The sequence below is a fragment of the Carassius auratus genome, chromosome 9, assembly GCF_003368295.1.
Source record: "Carassius auratus strain Wakin chromosome 9, ASM336829v1, whole genome shotgun sequence".
Lineage (NCBI taxonomy): Eukaryota > Metazoa > Chordata > Actinopteri > Cypriniformes > Cyprinidae > Carassius > Carassius auratus.
The window spans coordinates 7,274,744-7,298,231 of record NC_039251.1 but is presented as its reverse complement, the minus strand read 5'-3'; the positions used below and the strand labels follow the sequence as shown (position 1 = coordinate 7,298,231).

The 23,488-nt window shown below is 34.7% G+C and overlaps 1 long non-coding RNA gene across 1 annotated transcript; it reads left to right on the top strand.

Moving 5' to 3' along the window:
- Nucleotides 1-231: 231 nt before the first annotated feature.
- Nucleotides 232-23,488, top strand: LOC113108257 (uncharacterized). Its single transcript, XR_003292764.1, has 3 exons — nt 232-633; nt 23,163-23,269; nt 23,400-23,488. It is a non-coding gene; the product is annotated as an uncharacterized LOC113108257 (long non-coding RNA).

The following is a 23,488-nucleotide window of genomic DNA, read 5'->3' as shown; positions in this document are numbered from 1 at the left end:
AACCCCACCGAGTCAGTTCAGGAACAACTGGACAGAAGGCACAGCTGAGGGAACTTCTGCAGCAATCTTGAGAGAGAAAGAGAGAGAGACAAACTTTTTTATTTATTTATTTATTTATTTTTTGAAAGCAGGCCTAAGCCACATATTTGGTTGCAATGAACAAATGTTCTTCTGTTAATAGAATGTTAGTTTATTCATGGAACTTTTAACTTAAACTTTGAAACTTTTTATTTAGATGTTTTACATTTTGTAAAGAACATACAAAAGTAACATTCCCATAATGTTTGCAAAATGATTAAGTTTGGCGGTTAGTGCGTCAACCGAAAAACTAACATAACGTAAGTTAAGACATATTATCGCTAACCCTGTGGGCTCAGAGTACATTATACTTTACTTAACTATTTATCAAATAAACAGAGCAGTGAAAGACAACATATCTGCTCCGTTAGGACAGTGTGAGGTCTGCGTTACATGGCGCTCGCCGCTAGATGGCAGTAAATGATTGTTAAACCGGTTTTCGCTCCTTCAGGTGAGATCTTCAGGTCAGTTTTTAGCAATAAAAAACACAATCTGTCTAATCACTTGGATTACCTTGTGGGTTGTCTTCCGAATGTGCTGTTCTACTTCTAAAAGGTGAGATTTACTTTTTAAAAATAGTTTATTTTACAGATACCTTAGTTGTGGAAAACACACAAAACGTATTGATATCCTGCTAATTGTTTGATTGTTAAAATTGTACTAATTTGCCATAAAACAAGAAATTGAAAGAAAGAGAGATATAATTTCCTTTTTTATATATACAATTCTACATTTATTTTTGATAAACAGCACGTAATAAAATAAAATAAAACAAATCATGTATAATAAAAATATATATATTTGATGAGGTAAACATTATTAGATTTGTAAGACAACTGCATATTTGTGTTTATTTTATTACTATACTTGACTGGGAACATAATTTTAATTCTCTTTAATTCCTGTTTCCTATATTTTCCTGTCTTTTATTCCTATTTCAACTGTTATTTATTTTATTTTTTTATAATCATCACCAATTGCAACTAGCCTACTACTGGTCAGACAATCTAGTACAAATAGTATAACAGCATGTTACACTTTGTGCAAATACCATCAATGTTTGCTCTTTGTGTAAACACAATGCTGTTTGTTGCTATTTACAGTACACTTTGTCCAAACAGTATTTATCACTGTTTACAAAACAGGTGTAACTACCTTCACTTGGTGTAAATACACGGTGCTTTTCTTGTTTGCTGTCTCTGTTTGATAGCGTGCATATTGATACTTTGACAATATTCTGTGCCAAATCATTCTGATACAGTATTTTGAAATTGAAAGATTGAGAGATTGGTTGTCAGAGACCTTGCGTTCGTCAGCATCTGTAGTGCACAGTTAGCATGTCTCTCTGTCTGCCATCTGCTGAGTGACCCGCATGTGACAATCTGTAGTGATCAGAAACCCTGTGCAGCGTTCGTATGACATAACGTGCATGTGATAGTTGAACCACAGTTTAAACACGGCATCTCTCTTCTCCACCCACCCCGAGCGGCAGAACACTTTCACTCCTCAGATCTGGAGGATGGAGATGCACTGATGTCTTAAACACACTCCCCGTTTTCCGAGGTCTGCTGTTAAACGCTCCTGTGGATGTATTTCTCCAATTGATCTGTGTTTGGCTGCAGGGTTCTACACAGAGAGAGCAGCTGTCAGAGAGAGAGCGCTCCTTAATGAATTCATCCTGCTAAATGCAGTCCAAAGTGCCTGTGGATAACTGTGATCTGCTTCGGTATAAGGGCCCTGTGTCTGGGGCCCTCCTCTGACTGCCTGCCTGCTACCTATAGTGCTCCACAGTATTGCTCAAAACAATAGTATTTCATTTTTATTTACATATTTTATTTTTTATTCAACCTTGTGGTTATTTATATATATTGCATATTTTATAATTGTACATGCTGACGTGTGCATTTCTCTTAAATGTTTAAAAAGAATCGTTAGAAAGAAAAATGCACTCCTCAGCTGGTGATTTAAATTGAATAAATCTAATTTATATTGCTAGTATAACAATTTATATTCATGATCAACTGCAATACACACAAAAAACAACATTTTGGTTACGCTTTGCAATAAGTTCTCATTTGGTAGCATTAGTTAACTGACAATGACTAACAGTGAGCATTGTGTAGTTTACAGTATTTATTCATCTTTTTTAATGTTAGTTAACTAAAAAATACTCAAAGAGTGCATTAATTGGCTTTGAATAATGTTAAGAAATATACCTTTTACTCTAAATGGCACATTTTAATAATGCATGATAATGCAGAGTTTTGAATTGATTCACTAAAATCATTTGAACTGATTTATATATATATATATATATATATATATATATATATATATATATATATATATATATATATATATATATATATATATATATATATATACTGTATTAACATGCTGAAAAAAATGTAAATAAGGCAAGCAACTTTTATTTTTGGCAAAATTGTAACTTTATGTAGAAGAAGAGTATTGTAGTCCAGTGTTGACAGAAGTCAGTCTGTGCAGTGAATATTTTATAGCATATCTCTGACCATAATCTGGACATTATTAAGAAATTATGCATGGAAAGAGGTTTTGTGTTACATGCATAGTCGGACAAGTAATTGTTTGTTTGTGCATTGGCGCAAAAAGATGTCTGCAGTGGCAAAGAGCATTCACTGGCCGTCATTTATCTTTAATATACAGTAGGCTAATGCTTTATGCACTGGTGCAATTAATATACAACCCTTTTCCCAGCAGAATGTTTGTTTTAGTGTCATATAGGCTGGTATCATAAATGAATTGCAATAATTCATCCAATTTTATACACTTATAGCAAAACCGCTGTAAGTACTTAGTGTAATACGCCGTAGTGCCCAGTCTGTTGTCTGCTGGATGCACCTGGTCATGAGGTGAGATGAAGCATGCTGGGGCTGAAGGTGAGGGTACATAACCAGAGCGTGTCACAGGAAGTGTTCCCTCGAAAGGGGTCAAGCTGGGCCCAGAGGCATGAACAACTCCAGTTCCCATTAATGCCAGCGCTAATGTCAGCGAAGCCCCTAAGGTAGTGAACTGCCAGCAAAGTAAGCAAGGATTACAGGAGCAAGTGACTTTACTCTACTGTAAACAATCCTGTCGTGCTCCTGTAAGACACACACATAACAACAGAAGGAGACACTACCGTAGGGTTCAGTCTGTAGCTGAGGACTTAATGCAGCATTTCCTGTGAAACAGGAACATCATCAAAACTCCTGTTTCACCTAGTCGTTTATTAATGCATGCATGAAATGATGTGTTTATGCATGGATTTCCGTTCTTTATTTAATATTAACCTAGACATTTATTTCTAATTCATATTGGTTTTATTAAAAACACTTACTAAACAAGTCAGAATTTCTGAAAGCAGGTCACTAGACATTAGGATTGAGAATATTATAGCCGTTTTTATTTTACATCAGTTTTTCTGCTGGTTACATTGTTACACCAGTAGTTGGCGACATGTGACATCTGTATTATGTTGATTGAAGAACTTCTACTATATGAGCAAGCCATTGAATCATTTACTCAGCTGATTCTTTCAAAGTCACTGATTGGTTCAGCTGCCTTTATGAATGAGTCATCTGAATCATTCACTCCAGCCAGTTCACTCAAAAGCACTGATTCATTTAGGGATGAATCTACTTTATGATGCACATTGTTATTACTGATGCTTTTTGGAGTTGTTTTTGTTAATGTACCTGCAAATATTTTGTCTAAAATGTAAGTTTAACTGAGTATTAACTTACACAGATATTATGCTAGATGTACGTGGCTGTATAGTGCAAACAGAGTACAAAGGCCCTTCTTCAGTTTATGTACATTTTCTGTTTTCATGTGAACCGTACTTTTTGTGTAAATACTTTGTATATAAGCATTCGTTCAATTTCAGTATTGGTATAAGTCTCATTTGCTAATACAGTAAATCTGCTTGCATATATTGGCAACATGTAAACAATCACTGATATAAATGCTATTCATGCCACTCATTAAGACGTGTGTAGTATAAAGTCTGACGCCTGATAGTGACCGGATAATTATGTTGCTCCAATCTTTAATTACTTCAAGTGATTTTGTCATTGGTTGAAGACAATAAAGACAATGAGACTGAGATTTTGGAAGTAATTCAGACACATTGGAATTTAATTAAAACCTGTTTTGTCTGACAAAAGTGATTAATAGAAACTGAGCCAAAGTTGAAAAAACCTCATGGTGTTCCAAACCCGCATACTATTTTGTTTGACAAAAAAAGTCTACAAAAGTAATCCATGACTTGTGCTCTATTTTGTCAATGTTTATCTCATTCCAGTCAAACTAGATACAAAAATGTCAATCCTGAAGAACTGGCATGTCTGTTGAATCTTACACAAATTAGATTTCAGAGCTTCGGTGGATGTGAAGATTATCATGTAAAAAACATTCTGTTCATTACACAAACGTGACTTCATATGAAGACCTACAATATTAAGCATGAATCAAATGAGCTATTTTTATGGTGCTTTTTATGGAGCTTGACACCCATGGTCACTGAATTGCTGTTGTATGCAAAATATCTGTATAAAAATCTTTCCGATTAACATGTGGGTGAGTAAATAATGGCAGAACTTTCCTTTGAGTTGAACTATTCTTTTAAAGATGAGAGTTATTTACAGAGCACAGCCCATTAACACAGTACTCGGAGACTTTGTTACGCAGACAGTTAAAACAAATGAACATACTTCCTCTTCAAACTTTCTTGCTTTTAATGTCTCTCTCTCCCTTAGTCTCTCTCTCAGATCGAGGGAATAAACGGACACAGGCTTGTGGATGTTTTTTTTTCTTCTTTTTTCTCTCCCTCGTTCTGATAGATTGTAGTTGAAGCTAATTGCAGTGTTTCAGAGCGGACTCTCTCGTCTGCTTAACCCCAGGATTTCTGTCCTTTTTTTTTTTTCTCCTTTCTTTTTTTCATTCCAGAGGTCTCGGTGTGAAAGGACGGCGAGTACCCTGCTTTGTTAATTACGAGGATAACACATTCACTCATCAAATAATGGATGTGCTTTGCAATTTCAAGTTTTAATAATCAATTACTGAGAGCAATTCTCCATGGAGTTGCAAAAGAGTCATATGTCTCAAAAGGCAAAGGGGAAAAAAAGCTCTATTTTTACAAATGCCTGAGGGAAATTGGCTCAAAGCGCTTCCTATGCATTTGCCAATGTAATTCCGATAGAAAAAGGACGGCTTGTGGCATCTATTTCTTTTGAGGTGGAAGTGTGGAGCGAAGCATGTGGACTGTAAAATATTAGCAGGGATGCTGAACCAATGATTTGTACAGTGGGGTCCAGAAGTCTGAGATCACTCATGAACATGCTGCAGTTTTTTTTTACTTAATACAAAATAAAATATTTCAGACCTCAAAATGTTACAGTGCAGAATGTTAAGTATTTCTTAGTCATTTTTCATCAGATTTTTCTTAATAAAGTCTTAACGTGTTCTGTTTATTTCCAGATTTAAAATATATTTCAAATGAGATCTCAGACTTATGAACCTCGCTGGGCATAAAATATGCTGAAAACAGATGCTTTACCCACATTCATCACCTGTACATATTGATCGCTTTATAACTGCTTTATATAAGACTTCTTTTTTCAGTCTTTCCATCTCAAGTGATCCAGAAATTGTATAGTTGGTTGCTTGAATGAATGTTTTCCCTTTTGTGTGTGTGTGTGTGTGTTGCGTGTGTGTGTGTAAGTGATTACTGTATAGGCAGTTTATATGTAACTAGATCTAAATCTAAATTAAAAATACAAATTTTGGTTACTTGAAATAAACGTTTACTGAAATAAAATAAATAAATAAAACCTTTTTATTTCAGCTAGCTGACAGCAACATTTATCATTTTAATGTAGTTTAACTAGGTATACAAAAACATTCAAACTAAACAAAAAGTAAAACTATAAGAAAATGACAAATACAGAACTAAATTATTAAATTAAAATCTTCTTAAAATATTAATAAAAACAATAAAATAATCTGTGATACTAAAATAACACTGTATTGTACCACCTTTTTGTGTTTGTTTATTATATATTATTTATATTTGCATTTAATCATTTAGCAGACAATTTTATCCAAAGCGACTTAGAAAAATAAATGCCATAGAAGCGATCAAAAGCAACAAAAGAGCAATAATATTTATTTATTCATCATTTCAGTGGAACTTCAGCTTGCAATTTAAAACAGAAATTTCAGCCAGTGTCAGTGTTTAAACTCTTCTTTTTTTGACATTTCAGCTAGCTTTTTCTTTTAATCTCAATGTATGACATTTCAATAATTACCCCCCCCCCTCAAATCTAAACATTAATTCAACACAACAGCATTAACTCTACAGCTCATGCATCATCTGTTTTTTTTACCCAGAGGGCAGTTCTCCCCACCTGAGCCGTGGCACCGCTGTCGTGACCCCGGCATCATGCAGTGGGTGGTAACACACAAGAAAGGGATGTTGGTCAATATTTTTAATGGTCAATATATAATGTTCATGCGTTTTCATTAAGAAATATCACGGACTTCTAGACTAGTCTAGTCTGCCAGTGTGTGTGGGTGGTAAGATGGTTTTATAAATTATCACAGTAAGTCTTTCAGTTAAAGTGAACATTGTGTAGCCAGACATTTGACTAGTGGCATAAAGTCTGCTCCAGTTTGAAGCATGCTATTTTTTTATAACCAAGAACGGCCCACTTGGAATGTGTCATTAGGGGTGGGTCTTTTTGAAACAGTTGATATCACAATAATAATAGACTGCTGTGGCAAAAACTAAATTATTGGTGTAAATTATTGTTTTAATGGAAAATCTAATTTCTGCTTCTAGTTGATATCCTGCTTAAAGTGGCAAAGCGTGTCTATTTACATCTAGAAAGATTTCAGACCATTGTGAAGATGTTGTTTATACAGTGAGACTCTCCAGCAGATTGAAGCACAGAAAAGATGGATGGCTGTTACAGACGATCAAAGGCAGAAGGAAAAAAGCAATGACACAGCTGGATCAGGAAGGTGCGGAAAGCAAAAACAAAAACAAAAAAACATCTCTTGTACAGGAAGCAAGAAAAGATTGAGAGTATCTTAAGAACAAAAATAAAGAAATAAATAAAACAAGCTGAAAGATGCATGACAGCAGCATACCGTGCAAAAAACAAACAAAAATACACACATGCCACTGCCTGACATGCTTTTAAATGTGATCTTCTGACACAGCTTGAAAAATCTGTCTAAAATGAGGCGTTAGTGTTTGATCGTCAGTTCAGACACTATTATTAAAGTGATCTCTAAGTGTGACACATCAGCTGCGTTAACTGAAGACGCATCACGAACCGGATGAAAGAACCGCACACAAAATGAAAATATTTGGATGAGGATTACAGTGTTTGTTGATATTCTTCAAACATTCTGGATTGGGTTTATTCTCAACCTCAGAATTAAACTACTGCAAATAATTCAGACTTTCTTTTTCTTTACTGGTCGTAATAGTAATCCTGATCCTTTTTTAAGATATGCAAGAATTGACTTGCATTGTTTGCCATAGACAATGTTCTTGACAACATCATTGTAGAATTTGCATAATGAATATTCTTGTCGCTGGTCTTTGCATACTAAATTATGATACGTACTTTATTTCTTGCATCTTCTGTTATTGTTCCGAAATATTTAGTTTTCAAACAAATGCTGACCTTTTGACCTTTCTTTTTCTCAAAGAATCCAGAAAAATTGTATCAGGCTTTCAACAAAAAATATTAAGCATAAAAAAGAAAAAGAAAAACTATTTCCAACCATGGAAATAACAAGAATCGATATTATTAATTGATGATAACTGAGCAGCAAATCGGCATATTAGAATAATTACTGAAGGATCTTGTGACACCAAAGAATAAAACAATTCACGTTTGTCATCACAGAAATAAATTAAACTTTAAAATATATTAAAATAGTAAATGGTATTTTTACTCTATTTTAGATCTAATAAATGCAGACCTCTTTCAAAAACAATAAAAAAATAAACCTAATTTTTTATGGGTAGTGTATTTAACTATCTACAGATGCTGCCTTGCTTCTAATGTGTTTTTATGTTGTGTATTGTTTCTCCAGTGCATGCATGTTTACTGAATATTTCTGAACTGAACTCATTTGAACAAACCTTATCAGGAAGGATAAAAATCTGACTGCAGAGGACAGATTACGCTATAGTCATACTGTGAATATGACAAGGTACTGTACATTTTTTCTATAATGCATTATAAATGCAGAAGTCATTTGTGCACTTATCACAGTATCATTTATGCAGAATCAAAACCTATAGCCTTAACGTACAGAAAAAATGCTGTTTCTTTCAAGAGAAGCAGATCTAGCTGAAACTGTTATTTAAAGAATATCATGCACACACACACATACACACACACACACACACACGATGGGGTCTTTAACTTCACTCAGGCAGCCCACACACACCCCACATGCGCTTGGGTTGCTCTCTCTCTCTCTGATTTACATCGCGAGCAGCGGACAGGGTGGTAGAGAGGAGGCTGCAGAGAGGAAATGGTCCATTTCTCCCGGTGCTTGGGAATGGAAACAGAGGAGCATATGTTGGGATTTGAAGAGTCAATCCATGAATAACCTGAAGCGATGTCTCTTCTCTCTCTCTCTCTTTCTGGGCAGGCTAGAAGTGCAACAGAGCTGTGCGGGGAGAACTGGCTTCCCTAAAGTACCAGGCTGTAGTCAAAAATATTTACAGTGCCAGGAGGTATTCAGCGAAATATTCGAAAAAATTCGATATCGAGCTGACCTCTCGCTGGGCATCTGATGCCTCTCTCGCTCTCTCCATCTCTCTGTCTCTCTCGCTGCTGCCTCAGCACACAATAACAGATTGCTTTAGCAACTAGGTTATGTATAGATTGCAAATATATACTGATGTGTTATTATTAATTATCAGCAAGGATTTGACAGGAGACATGACAGTCTTGCAGGTTTCTGCAACAAACTTGGCTGATGAAATCATGTCAGCAGGGTAAGGTTATCTAGCAGGCCAAGATGTGATTTAGTTTAAAAAGTGATGTTAAAATTGTAAACGAGTAAGCAATATCAAACACTTGAGATCATATTGATATAACTGATAAAATTAAATAAGCATTAATGTTGGAAGGGCAAGTCCAAATCTGAAATGATAATCTAAAGAACTTCTATACTCATTTGTTTGATGAAATAAGGAACAGAACTATATATGGTCTTGATACTATTTATTTTGTTGTTGTTGGTTTTTGTTAGTAGATCATAGATTTCATAGTTTTCAGTGACACAGTAGCAGCATATTTACAAACATATTCTAGCATTTGTTTATTGCGCTCCTAATAGACTGTGCATTAGTTTCTGACCTCGTTTTTAATCCGGTATTCATTTTTGGAATATATTACAATTTCAGCCTTTACGAGTTGAAGTCGAAGTTGAGGTTGTTTTAGTTCCGATGGCCACTAGAGGGCAGGACAGATCCAGGACATTAAAGTTCTACATCTTCACACAAGCATCTAGCATTTAGTGGAAAGGTCTGCAAAACATTATTTAGGATGAAATGAAATCTGCTGTGAAAATCAGTGAAAAGAATAATTCAATTGTAAAAATAATTAATAGTTTGGCACATTGCTCTGAAACGCACATCTTGTGTGTGTGTTCACTTAGATGTAGTTTAACAGGAAAATTGAAGCCAGCTATCTATCTATCTATCTATCTATCTATCTATCTATCTATCTATCTATCTATCTATCTATCTATCTATCTATCTATCTATCTATCTATCTATCTGGATGGATGGATGGATTGATGACAAATTGACTTACTGACAGACATTATTATCGTAGACTTACAAGTAAACATCTAAGGATGCATATTGAAAAATTATTTACTTTATGTATGTATATACAATAGTGCTGTCAATCAATTAATCGCATCTAAAATAAATTTTTGTTTACATAATTTATATATGTTAATATATTAGATACATTTATATATAATATAAGTTATATGCATATCAATACACACACATATAATGAAAACAACAACTTTCTTTTGGATGCGATTAATTGCGATGAATCGTTTGACAGAACTAATATACTTTTTTCTAGCAGTCTTTTATTTATTTTTGGTTGGGGTGTAAGGTAGAATGAGCTTATTAGCTTGAGATAAACACAGTTGAAGTATATGGTGTGTGTGTGTGTGTGTGTGTGTGTGTGTGTGTGTGTGTGTGTGTGTGAGCGATTTTTCCACAGATTGCCAGGGAGGAACAGATGTCATGGATCAGAGAGACACTTACACACTCCTACAGTTCTCACTGAAACCTCTCTCTCCACACACACACACACACACACACACAAACACACACACACACATACACACGTTTTACAAACACCGCAGATTTCTGTCAAGTAATATTACAAGAATTGGCACTTGAACTATAAAGGCAAACGAGAGCCTCACCATACGCTAATTATATTATTAGTATTTGAATGTTACATATGTCATTAAAATATACTTGGACAAACAAAACACAAATTAGTAAAAAATACTGCATTACATGAGACAATTTGATTATTTTGGTTTTAAAAGTCGGTTTGAAATTAAAATTAATAACTTAACTCACTCACATTCCTGCACTTCATTAGTGCATGCTATTCCAAAGAAAAAGTATGTTAATCTTCATAATATTTTATAATAATTGCCTCTGAAACGTCTTTCATTAGCCTTTTTTGTTAAACCCATCCCCACTCTTCACGTCGATGTAAAAAAAATATCCCACCCTACTTTTTTCCTGTTGAAAATCCAGTTTTATGAGTAAAGACTACTAAATTACAGAAAAGTGCATAGAAATAACTGTTAAATTTAAATTGCTTTTTTAGCACCTAAATTATAATTTTTTTTGTTTCATTTCTTGTGTTTTTTTCTTCAATCATACATCAAGCAATTTCTATGAAAAACTGATACAAATTCTTGCTTTTCTCTTTATTTATTCCAAACGTAGCAGTTATTATTTATATTATGCTATATATATATATATAACATTTTGTTTGGATTGCACATATAGAGCTGAGGCTTCTCCTCTCTTTGCACGTGCATTAGCTTTTATCACAGCTATTGTTATTATTCTGTATTTCACTTGAACGTCTTCAAAACATGACAACTGCCAGAACAACAAGACTAATGTATTCGGTGGCAGCCGAGGGAAGGAGAGGGATTGTGAAGTGTGCAGTGAAGTGAAACATGAAAGGTTCCAGACAGGATGTGACACGGTGTCGTTCGGCTCGGCGCAGATAAAAAGCCCCTTCTCTCCCCGAAACCCCCCGCAGCACTGCCTCCTCACAGCGGCCCCCCGAAATCTGCCTCCTCGCCATTAAACGCTTTGTTTTTTGAACGTCTCTCCAGATCCAAAGCGAGAAAAGTGCGAGATGACAGTTGATCTACACGTGTAAAACGTGCCGTCGCTGTTATGGAGAGCTACAAACGCATTACTCGCTGTGTCTTTACCTCCCCTTTCTCTCAGAGACTGGTGTCTTGCATTGGTGTCCTTCACCAGTTGATTTATGGTCCCGCGCTCTGGTTTGTCACACCACAATAGGGGACTATCATCAATGGCAGCGTTTCATTCTTACACCATTGCCTAACCAGACACAAGTTTCCACCCCTAAATAATTTGTCTGTTCACACTTAAAGCCAAAACAGTAATGTTTAATATACAGTTATATGTTCAATATTGTGTTCATATTCTTTTTTTATCCAATACTTGTATTCTAACTCTTGCCAGATTATTAAAGCTTGTAAGCAATGGAAGGTTATTTTCTCAGATTTATTTTTTTATTTTTTATTTTTTTCAGAGTCTGAAGTTTATATCTCACAATTGTGATTTGTTAATTTTAAGATGTACACTCTGAAAGCAGGAATATGGTGTAATGTAAACTCACAATTACACCTTATATATTCAACATCCGAAACGACTTAGAATTCTAAAAAAACCCTTTTGAAAGAATTCTCTTATGCTCACCAAGGCTGCCTTTATTTAAGAAAAATACAGTACCGTATTTTTCGGATTATAAGTCGCACCTGAGTATAAGTCGCATCAGTCCAAAAATACGTCATGATGAGGAAAAAACATATATAAGTCGCACTGGACTATAAATTGCATTTATTTAGAACCATATTTTCTGTAAAGTTGCTTTGTAACGATTCGTATTGTAAAAAGCGCAATACAAATAAACTTGAATTGAATTTAATTGAAAAAGAGAAAACATTACAGTCTACAGCCGCGAGAGGGTGTAGACTACAGGAGCACTGAGCAGCACAGAGCGCCCTCTCACGACTGGAGACGGTAATGTTTTCTATTGGTTCATGTCTCTTAGTTCATTTCTCTCGGTTCATGTCAAATCAATTTTGATAAATAAGTCGCACCTGACTATAAGTCGCAGGACCAGCCAAACTATGAAAAAAAGTGTGACTTGTAGTCCGGAAAATACGGTAATACTGTAATATTCTGAAATATCGCGATTAATCGCGTCCAAAATAAGTTTTTGTTTGCATAAATTATGTGTGTGTGTGTTATGTGTATATTTATTATGTATATGTAAATTTATACTGAATAACAATATGAATTAATTCTTTCCAAAATCATACCATCCCAAAACATTTTTGCCGAGTAGATGATTATTTTCAAACAGGTTTCCTAATGTTCTTCAAAGTCTGCCATTGGTCAGATAAAAGTTTGTGCCGCCCCGAATGCACGCCATTGGTTGAGTTAGTGTTGCTTTGTCTGCCATTTGGGTTCAAAACCCTTCCCCAAAAATTTAGTGTGATCAACCTACGAAAGTTTTACTTATAGGTGTCTCATATTAAAGTAGAATGAGAGAGAGCATTTTTAACAGAAAAAAATAACATACTTGAGCTTTAATTGCATTTTTATTTCTCATCACACATTTGGTTCCAGCGCTGCAGTAAGTTACCTTTACTCTGTCCGTTCAGATATATTTATTTACCCAGAGCTTCTCCTTTCAATACAAGGGCGCGAAGGAAGGCTAGAGCCGAGTAGTCCTCCGCGTCCGACTCCTCTCACTGTGGCCCTTGTTACAGGACGAGTTAATTGAATCAGAGTTCACTTCGTCCGTCCAGATGCTCCTCGGAGGGAAAACACAAAGTGTTGGTGCAGGTGTGTCCGTGTTAACACTTATTTCCATTAAAGATCTCCATTGCGGCGCTCGGCCTCGTGGCGGACGGCAGATTTGTCTTTGTAAACATTCTCCGGACATTATTCTGATGGCGGCTCCATTCAAGAAGATTACACTCTGACCTTGGTACATATCGGCCTATTGATACAGCCGTGGAAAGTCCAGGGTTGCTTGTGTGTTCAGCGCGGAAGGAGAGAAGTCGGAGAGAAAAGAGACGAGATCTGTTGATTTCGTCTCAGATATGGACGCAGTTAGAACGGCCCTGACCCTTCGAAGCCCGCACCTTTTAGGCTTCTCCGAGAGTGACTGCGCCTCACAATAGTGTAAACGGACATCACAATAGACGCTTGCCCTGCACACACTAATGCATTCATCTGTGGAAAGAATCTGAACCTCCGTGGCTTTTTTCTAATAGACAAATTGTGTAATTCTGAAAGATTAGTTTTGAAAGAGATTCTCTATTAAGAGCAAAGAGGAAGTTGATAGCTTATGGAAGCGTGCAGTATTTCTTATCAATACAGCTTTATGCGGCTTTTAAGCGAATGAGAAAAACCTGTTATTGTTTTGTTCGCCACCAGGATCCATTTTCAGAAAGAAGTTCTCAGCACGCCGCGCACCCAGTGCCATTAGCTGGAGTCTCTTAAACGACCTGGTCGTCTGGAATTGTGAAAGTGAAAAATTCATCATAAATATCCCAACAAAAACAGCTGCAAGCTTAGAATGACACATACAGTAAGAAATATATGATTGATTCTTATTTATGGCTTTGATGATCTGTGTGTGTTTGTAATTTGTATTTCAGTTTCTGTTTTAGGACACACAGGGCTCCTACAAACATGGAAAAGGAATTTAATTTAAATGTTTATAGTTTATATTTTGTATTTTTTTTTTCTCCCATCTGCTTTAGACCTGAAAAATCTGTGGGAATTAGGTAAATCTTACAAAAAAATATAGATATATTTTTATATATTTATTCATTTATTAATTACTGGAGGATTTGTCTCTTAAACTGAAAATGGCTGTTTATTTTATTTTTAAGTATTGCATTTTTATTTTATATTATTTACTTGAAGATTCTTCTCTTAAAAGTGTAAATTTCATCTTAAATATCCAACTTAGAATAGTCTTAAAATGTTTACAGGTTATCCGTTCTCCTTTGATAATTTAATATTCCATGTTTTTATATTTATTCGAGTTTTTCTATAATTGATCACTTTTAAATTCACAGTCTGACATTGATTATGACTAATAAGCTACAAATGTACAGTGGAAAGCTCATATACAGTACATTTTAAGTGCAACTGTAAATTGTAACTGTGCATTAAACACACACACTGCACTTTTTGACTCATTACCTCAGTTTCGCTTTGCATGCTGACACCTTTATCTGTGTTTAGTTAACTTATTCAACATGTGCATGTCTTTTGTGAATTTCTCTTTACATTTTGACAGCAGGACTGGAGAAAAACAAAATGAAATGAATGAGTTTTATAATTTGCCCAACAATTAGATTTTTAATAGTTAGTAGACCAACATTTAAATCCTCCTTTAACATTACATCTGAAAAATAATCTAGAATGACATCAGGATTTGTGTTTTCTCTCTCTCTCTCTCTCTCTCTCTCTATGACCATGGGCATTGACTATGTTAATTTTTAATGCAACCTATACATCAAGGAAGGAAATCAGTTAGGGACTTAAAAATCTGTGTACAGTATTTGCTTTGGGATTGGCTTATTTTGAGTTGGCAGAGTTTAGATTCACCATCTGTCTTTTGTCAGAACTCTGTTTGTTGAGTCTTTATGTGGAGTAGAAAAATGATGGCAATTCACATTGATCAAAAGTGTGTGAAACCATCCTACATTTTGTAAACAGTAAAGCAGCCCACGGTTTAACCTCAATCCAATTCCCTTGCAGAGAAATGAGTTATATGCCTTGTTTTACTGCCTAAATCAGTGGCCCACTACAGGATTGTATGGTCATTTTTGATTATGGGTGAAATGCACAGGCTCATGGTCTCGCGCTCAAACCCCTGGAGTGGAGTGATCCATCGTATTGCATGCAAAGGGCTGTATGGCAAACGCATTTAACATGTGACACGTTTTGTTAAATTGTCAAATATTGAGCCTGAGAAGATCCCTCATCAATATCAGTTTCCAGGGGCTCTTTCTCCAGACTGATAACCTTTGACACCGTGAGCACTCACTCAATTGCGAGGTGATTCGTCAGCCAACTGCGAGTGGATGTACTGTATAGAAGTAAATGCATTAAAGGAAACACTCACCCTAAAAAATTATAATTGTGGTCCAAACCAGTGTTATACAAAAGAGATTTTAAAATTTCTCCCTTTTCTGAAAAATAACCATACAAGGCTGTTTCTGCAACTACTGCCGCTTTTGACTCTCCAAAATGGAAAAAAATTCTCTCTTTTTTTATTGAACGTTTATATTTTAACACTTTTTACAAAAAATTTTTACTGCAATGTTAGAATAATGTTTATTGTATATATATTTTTTTTTTCTATAAAAATTTAATATATTTCAATAGCTTTTTCACTTTATTGTGCAGTTTTAAAAATACTGATAAAAATTTCATGGTTTTCTCTATGCCATGTAAAATTAGACAGTAACCTTAGATGTCAGTTGTTTCCATACACACTAAAGGTAACATATTTAGCTTTTTATGACAGATGTTTCAATTTCAATATTAAATCATCTTAACTCAATTGTTTTTTTGTTTATAGTTTTTTTATTTTTTTGCGGTAAGGAGATAATGTTAAAGTGCCATGAAATCAAAAACAGGCTACTGTAGAGAAAAACAGCAAAAAAAAAGAAAAAAAAGAAAGAAAACGTATAGACTAGACATTTGTAATTTAATATAGAGTAAACCTTAAACATTTCTCTACCGCAACACAGGGTCTTTACCACAACACCTAAATTTGCTGCGGTAATGACATGTTGTGGAAATGTCATTTTTGATCATTACTAATAACATTAGTTTTGACTCTTAGCATCTTAAAATACATTAATTAATCTGAAATATAAATGTTTTTTTAAATGTAGTTCAAAGTACAGAAGCTGTATGGCAAGGACACACAATAAAAACTGACACAGAAAATATGATATTTACCTTATATTTTTTTTGGGATCTTGTGAGTGAGGTACTGAGGTGGCCCAGTCTGTCAGCAATGTGCTCATGAGCTAATTTCTGTTTCCACAGAAACTAGACTTGTTTGTCTTTGTTAAAATGTCATAATAAAAGCCTTTTTGTTGTTGTGGAAAGGGCTCAAAAGTGGGGGACAGGCACATTTAGTTGAAAAAAAATAAAAAAATTTCAGTAAATAATACAAAAACAATTAAAATGCTATATATTAGCATGCATATTTAACAATTCCATTTGAAATAATGTCAAATTGTAATTCAATTATCTTATTTTAAGTATCTCAACCAGAGTTGTGGGACCTATAAATGCTTCATAATTTTATATTAAATCACATTAACCGTAAATTATATTTTTGAATATATTTATAAAGCATCATATGATAAAATTGAACATAAATCTAAAATGTAACTGCTATGACTTAAACGTGCCTGTAGTTGCAGAAACATTTGAATAAGTAGAGTTGTGTACTCTTTCTCCATGTTACCTGCACCCAGATACTCCAATTTATTTGTTGTCAAACGTTAAATTGTTACGCTACCAACATCTAACAATACAAAGCTGGTTAAAAATAAGCAGAGATGTTCTTAAACTGTACATTTCTAATCAAATTGCAACAGTTTATCTCGTGATCTGTAACATATAAAGCTATATAAAGATCTCCAGAGTGTCTAATATGGGTTTTTAGTGCATGTATAAAATGCATTTATTGTATTGTCTGCACCTTGAATAATAATACAAAAAAAAAAGAAATTTACCGTAAAAAAACCTAAAACAAAAGGTTAAATTTTACCAATTGAACTTACATTTAGAATAAAACTGCACATTTCAATTTGTAAAATAATGCAGTAAACACTAATTTAACAACGTACAAATGTACATACAAAAAACTAGAAGTTTTTCAATGAAAAACTGCCACAAATTGCTGTAAATGCTAAGATGGCCTGCTCTTTTATACGTCCAAAAACTGTAGTTTTAACAGTATTTTACTGTAAAATTACAGTAATCTTTTACAGTTTTTCATCATATAGCATAATTGAACCAAATAACCAATGGGTTTGTATTGTAGCATGTTTACAGTCTTTTACCTGCTAGAGATTACATTAATTGTGATTCAACCCATTTGTCATCTTTACTTTGCCAGCAACTATACATGCTACCATTCTCAAGCACACTTCCTCCCACAGATTGGGCATGTTCCCAGATTGTGGTGGGATTTGAATTAATGAACGTAATCTTTGAGCAGCTGTATTTATAAGGCTCATTCCTGTGGATTTTCTCCGCCAGACAAACAGCAGGACATTGACATGGCTATTACGACTTCAATACCTTCCTCATTTTCCGGCTTTTCTTTCCTTACAGATTCCGCAAATTAGACCCATGAAGTGAACATTGATTTAGGCCGAACTAACAAACTTGAACGTCTAGCAACAAGGCCCGTTATCAATAATACACGATGCAGAATGGCGCGCTTGCAAAATCCCCTGACGAGAATCTAAAAAGCTTATTAGGATTTAAATGAGCTTACTCTTACGAACAAATATGATGCTTCCCAATTAGTGCGAAAGCAAATGCTCTTTTCCCCTTCTGAGCAAATGCTAAGATGATTTTTATTGACCCAACTTTGATCCCTGAGATTAAAGAGGAAGCGGGATTGCTGGTAGAACGGTGATTCCTCAGGGTCACGGTGTTCGCAGAATGAAAGAAATCACATCTACTTTCAGAGTTGCATGAGTTTGTTCATTCAGACATTTGAAAGGCAAAAGAGTATTTTTTATTTTTTAGCAAGTCTTTTTCAGGAATTGAGACACTGTCAGGGTTTAGAAGAAAATGCAAGTTTATTGTTTACTTCATGCACATTGCATGCAAATAGTTCTCTTTAAATACAGTATGTGCAACAGTTGCCTTTTTTAAATTGCACATTTTGCTACAGTGTTGCAACATGACATGACCTCATCAGTAGTGATGTCAGTTATCATCTGAGAGTTTAAATTATTCATTTAAATTTTTTATGACATTCTGTTTTTATTTTATTTTATTTTTTTCAGTCAGATTAGGTAAACACTTGACAAGAATTGTTTTATCTGTTATCTGAGTATTGCATGCATGCCAACAGTATGCATATTTTACACAATGTATGACCCCCCTTTACTGTAGAAATTGTAAGAAAAGTGTGGTAGTGTGCTATTTTAAACAAACCCTGTGTGTGTTTTCTCATTTGTCTGCTAGCATGTAATTGCTCTGTACATTTCTTTTTGCTTTTGTTTACATGGCAACACCATCTGTGTGCCGTCTTGCACATGCTTTGGCATTTGATGCAGCTGTTGTGCAGCAGGAAATGTTTCTGTCTGCAAACAATTTCATTCTGTCTTTTTCTCTTTAGAGTCATAATTAAACACCATTTTCAACACATTATTTTTTTGTATTTTAAAGGAACTGTTCACTCAAAAATGAAAAAGTGTTGAAAAAGTACTCACCCTCATGTCATTCAAGATGTAGATGAGTTTGTTTCTTCATCAGAACAGATTTGGATAAATTTAGCATTACATCACTGATTCACCATTGGATCATTTGCAGTGAATGGGTGCCGTCAGAATGATAGTCCAAACCGCTGATAAAAACATCATAATAATCCACAAGTAATCCACACCACTCCAGTCCATCACTTAATGTCTTGTAAAGTGAAAAGCTGTGTTTCTACAAAACAAATCCATCATTAAGACATTTTCAACAGTTTTTTTTAAACGATTGCTTCTGGCTAAAATATGAGTCCTCTGTATGTAATATAGTTTTCTCCAGTGAATGAGGAGAGAAATATGCACAAAGCAAAAGACATCCAAAACTGTTTAATATAAATTATGTAAGATGATTTTGACATGGGATTATCATGGGGGAGGGATTTATTCACTGGAGGAAGCATTATTATGAATTATGGACTCATATTTTGGCCAGATGCAATGGGTTAAAGTTTAAATGCCTTAATGATGGATTTGTTTCTTACAGACGCAGCTTTTCACTTCACCATATGTTTATAAATGGACTGGACTGGTTTGAATTACTTGTGGATTACTGTTATGTTTTTATGAGCTGTTTTGACCTTCATTCTGACGGCACCCATTCACTACAGATCATCCATTGGTGAGCAATTTCTCAAAATCTGTTCCCATGAAGAAACAATCTTATTTACTGTAGACCTTGGAAGGCCCAAGGGTGATTAAATTAATTTTTTTAGGTAAACAGTCCCTTTATGATATACGTCCATAATTCCAGTCATAGATTACATGAAGAAGAACATATTCTTGTGCATGCGGATTCATCTACATTCGAAACTTTACAAAAATCCAGATGTAATCTCCAAAGTTTCCCCCTCTGAAAAAAAAAAAAACAACAAAACAAATTCATCCTCAACTCAATTGATGGTGTTTGGCTGATAGGGCTGTTTTCCTCATATCTGAAGAGAGTTGTTATTAGAGGCTCCACAGAATGGAGCAGTCCTCTGTGAAGTGGAGCGCTACTTGAGACAAGGATAGCATTTCAGAGCTATTGACAGAGAGCGTTTTCGCCCCAAGAGCTCGGGCCTCTTCAGTCGCAGCCATCGGCACCCTAAACACCACAGACAATCAATTCTGTACAGCTGTGGAGCTGTTGTGCTTTCTTTCTCTCTTTATCTGTATGTTTTTTTTTGTTTGTTTCAAGATTACTCATTCATTTAATGCTGGAATAAATGGGACTGTATCAGGCAGGGAAATCATACAGACCTCAGATTTAATGCAGAAGTGGCAGGTGTTAACTGATGATATGTCGACATAGTGTGTGTGTGTGTGTACTTTGTGTTTGCTGTGTGACTGTAATGGTTAAAGTAGTGGTTAAATTTTATAAATTGGGTTTATTTGCATGGTGATTTGATATTCTGAACGATGTCTGAAACTTTGTACTATGAGCATGAGTTTATTTGCCTCTTTATGATGAATCACTTCTCGTCTTCCTAATTTGTAAGTTGCTTTGGATAAAAGCATATGCTAAATGAATACATTTAAAATGTATATGTTCAGTTGTTTTGGGAAGTAGATATTAAAACATTCTTAATGAAGGCTTGCATAATTATGTAGATTTGGGTTTATGGATGCATTCGTTTAAGAAACATTTTAGCTAAATGCATGGTCTCAAATATATTTTGTTAAGGATTTAAATAACTTGAAAGAGTTATCAGTTTGTAGCTAGTACATAATAGTATAAAAAGTATATAATTCGATTAATTATCCAAAAATGCCTTTAATAGATTGATATTTAAAACACTAACCAATTGGATGTTGTTTTCCCAGAAAATAATTAATGCATGCTGTAAACTTTATTTAAATTCTCTAAAGTGTCACCATACATTTTGGTCATAATACGATATGATACTGTAAAAATGAGGTAGTTTGGGATATGGAATTATGGGATTGGAATTCAGTTGTCAAATGTCAATGGGTTCTTAATTTGTGAAAGTTGTCATACTGAAAAAAATGACTAATTAAAGAGATTCTGATCATTTACTCACTCTCAGTTTGTTTTAAGCCTGTATGAATTTCTTACTTCTGTTTTCTTATATTTTAAAGAATGCTAGTAACCGAAAAGTTGCTGGGAGCCATTGATTTCCACAGATTTTTTTTTTTTCATACTATGCAAGTCAATGTCTTTTATAAACAAATATAATATCTTTGTTTGTGTAACATGGTGAATACATAATAACTTTTTTTTTATAATTTTCATATTTGGTTGAACCATCCCTTTAATTCATCTTTTTTTTATTGTTTTTCAGTTTAAAAATATTTATAAATCATTAATATATGTATTTGATTAACTATGTAATGTGTGTTTTGTCTTTCTGCACTCACAGTAAAAGAAAGATTAAAAACGAGTGAAAAAAAAAACGCCAAATGTATTTATACTCAAGATACTATCTAGGAAAACAAGTCTGTTTTGCTTCTTCAGTAAATGTATTCTGTTTTAAGGTTTTTGAAATATTTTAACTGGAAAACAAGGCAAAAATACAGATTTTTCTTTCTTTCACTCCCACCTCTGTGACTCCAGTGATTTTCGAGATTCAGGGCATGAAAATTCAGAGCGCGGAACGTGAAGTGATATAAATTCAGCACCATGCAGACAGCGGAATAATAACATTAATGAAAATTTTACATTGACTAAAAGTCAGAGTTCCCCCTTCATTAATTTTAAAGTCGCTCTCTCAGACTTGGAAATGTGTTGGGACAGCCGGCTCTTTGCTCAGTCTCAGCGTGGCCTCGCCAAAGACTCTGAGAGCCCACCAACGCTTTCCACGTGTCGCTCATCATTTCCAAACATGACGGCGGCCGCTGACCTTTCGGCTCTATCTAGAGTTTACTTTTTGTTCTCCCACTCCACTGAAGTCATATCCATCACACACTTTAATTCCATATTTTATCCCCTCAAATGTATGGTGGGCGTTTTATCATCATCGCTCAGCCGTGTGTTGATACACACCTCACAGGGGGCTATTTAGGAGAGTTTAGAGCTAAACAGCACTCATTTCCTCTGTAATAGATGATACAATGTTGCGGTTTTCCAGATGAAAAAAGCATCATTATCAGAGAGATTTGTTGTGTGGGATGGATCTTCCTACTACACGAGTGTTGCACATGCGTGGAGGTGAACAGGTTAATGCGGCAGATGCTTTGTGCATTGCGCTCACGCGTTTGACAGCGCAAACCTACAGGCTTGAAGGAACACGTGTGGCCTGTGATCAAGCAGTCCTGGAAGACGGCGGTGGAAACGGAAATGAATATCAAAACAGTCGCAAAACCAGCGTTGTTGTGCTAACCTTTGTGTTAGCTGATAACGTGACATGCAAATCTAAACAAGGTTAGAAATTAATGTTTATTCACAGCTGTCAAGGGGTAAGTAAAGTGAGTGAAAAAAAAAAACAAAACAAAAAAAACATTTTTATAGGTAAGCGATGATTTTTGGAATTAAAAATATGCAACATAAAACCATAAGCATATTCATTTTTAATTGCATATATATTATGTCATAAAAAATATATATTCTTATGATTGGCATTAAATATTTGTAAAATATGTTGCATAAATGTTTGCGCACATAAATAATTGTGTGTATATATATATATATATATATGTTACATTTTTAATTATAAGGAATATATATATATATATATATATATATATATATATATATATATATATATATATATATATATATATATATATATATATATATATATATATAATTATTATTAGATTATTAATAGAAGGAATACTCCATGTAAATGTGTCATTACAGATAAAAAAAGAAAAAAAAGTGGATCATTTCCATCAGTGAATGTAAGATTACTTTTCTCTGCCAACTTAGACCAGTGCCGAATAACATAAGTAGCCACTGCTAGGTTTTTAACTTTCCAAAGCCGATTCACTACAAAATAACTATTGAGTTGGTTCCTGAATGTAACATACTGTAAGATGCATATGACCCATATCAAACAACTACGGTTGTGATATCTGTTTCTTCACATTGTGTCAGATCTAGAAAGAATTACATTTGGGAAAGCATTTGGTTTAGCCCTGAATAAACACGACTGATCTGCCTTGAAGTGCAATAGAGTTTAAGCTGTGTATTGAGAGCTTACTGCATGTCCTCTTCTCTCTCCCAGAGGACGCTGGGTAATCGCCGTCGCTGTCTGTCTGACATGGCCGGGGGTGGAGGGACGCGGAGCAGGAGGACATTGTTAGAAGTTGAAGCGTTGGTATTAGACGCCAGGTACAATGTTTAATCTGTGTATCTAAATCTCTGAAATCCACTGAGCCTGCAATTATATAAATAACACAGTCAACCGGAAGAATAGTTGACAGATCAACGACTTTGCTTTCTTTTTGTGTCCTTTATGCAGCAGGCCAGACCATCAGCTAGACCCAAATACTCCTTTTGTCTGAGCAAAACCACCTTCTTCCTCTAGAAGTTCACTCATGAGAACAGTCC